At 50.4% G+C, this 1,468-nt stretch overlaps 1 protein-coding gene across 1 annotated transcript in view; it reads right to left on the bottom strand.

The window, feature by feature from the left end:
- LOC102771299 (zinc finger protein 615-like) overlaps positions 1-1,468 on the bottom strand; it is a 10,988-nt gene that overhangs the window by 8,186 nt on the left and 1,334 nt on the right. The gene's annotated exons all lie outside the window — the stretch shown is intronic.

Below are 1,468 nucleotides of genomic sequence, written 5' to 3'. Positions count from 1 at the left end.
GGCAGGGCAAAGGCGGCCCCAGGGCCGCTTGTGCCCTGCCCCCCAGTTCTTAGATCCCCCCTGGGTTTCTGATCACTGTCAATGGCAGGGGGCTTCTTCCTGCTTTCCCTTCGCCTCCCTGTATTGTGCCTACATATGCAAATTAACTGCCATCTTGTTGGCAGTTAACTGCCAATCTTAGTTGGCAGTTAATTTGCATATAGCCCTGATTAGCCAATGAAAAGGGTAGCGTCATACGCCAATTACCATTTTTCTCTTTTATTAGTATAGATAGTTGAATAATTACATGCCTAGTAAAACACAGGGTGGGGCAAAAGTAGGTTTACCGTTACTCAAGTGAAAAATTTATATATATGAAACCCTAAGTGACAGGAATGACCAGAACGACAAGTTGTTATGAGGTGTACTGCGGGGGGTGGGGCCAGCAGTCAACCTCCTGTGGCCCCTCCCCCCAGCTGGCCGGGTCCCACCCATGCACAAATTCATGCACCGGGTCTCTAGTAATTCTATAATTGCTCTGGCCAGTAGTTTGATAAGCTTCATTTTCCATGCAAGAAGAGGCCAGAGGTTCAATTCCCTGCCAAGGTACATGACCGGTTGCAGGTCTGATCCCCAGTAGGGACATGCAGGAGGCAACTGATAGATGGTTCTCCCGCATGGATGTTTCTCTCCCTGTCTCTCTCTGATCAATAAAAACATAGCTTAAAAATATGATGCAATAATCCTATCTAATAATAGACAAATAGGGTAATTAACCGTACCTCCACTACGCTTCCCATTGGCTAATCAGGGCGATATGCAAATTAACTGTCAACCAAGATGGCGGCCGGCAGCCACGCAGCTAAAGTGAACATGAGGCTAGCTTGCTCCAGTGATGGAGGAAGCCAAGGTTCCCCGCCTGCTGCATCCCGGCTCTGAGCTCCTGAAGCAAAAGCTCCAAAAGCAACAATGTTTCAATTATAGAAGCTAAACAAACCCCAGATACCTGCTTTTAGACAGCCGTGGCCACAGAGCTGGAGCGAGCAGGAGCCCGGCTCTCAGCTCCAGTGATGGCAACAAAGTTTCAATTACAGAAGCTAAACAAACCCCAGATACCTGCTTTCAGCAGGCCGTGGCCTCAGAGCTGGAGCTGGCTCTCTGCCCCAGAAACAGCAACAAAATTTCAATTATAGAAGGTAAATAAATCCCAGAATAAAGAAATAAAAATAAAGAAGCTGGGAGCTTCAGTCGCTGCCCAGCCTGAAAACGGCCCTCAGCCCCTTACCCAGACTGGCCAGGCACCCCAGTGGGGATCCCCACCCTAAAGGGGTGTGGCCAGCCTGAAAACAGCCATCAGCCCCTCATCCAGGCTGGCCAGGAACCCTAGTAGGAACCTCCACCCTGAAGGGGGTGTGACTAGCTGAAAATAGCCATCAGCCCCTCACCCAGGCTGGCCAGGCACCCCCGCAGGACCCCCACCCCGATACCG

This window comes from Myotis davidii, unplaced genomic scaffold, assembly GCF_000327345.1.
Source record: "Myotis davidii unplaced genomic scaffold, ASM32734v1 scaffold1388, whole genome shotgun sequence".
Lineage (NCBI taxonomy): Eukaryota > Metazoa > Chordata > Mammalia > Chiroptera > Vespertilionidae > Myotis > Myotis davidii.
This window is presented reverse-complemented; position numbering and strand designations above follow the sequence as displayed.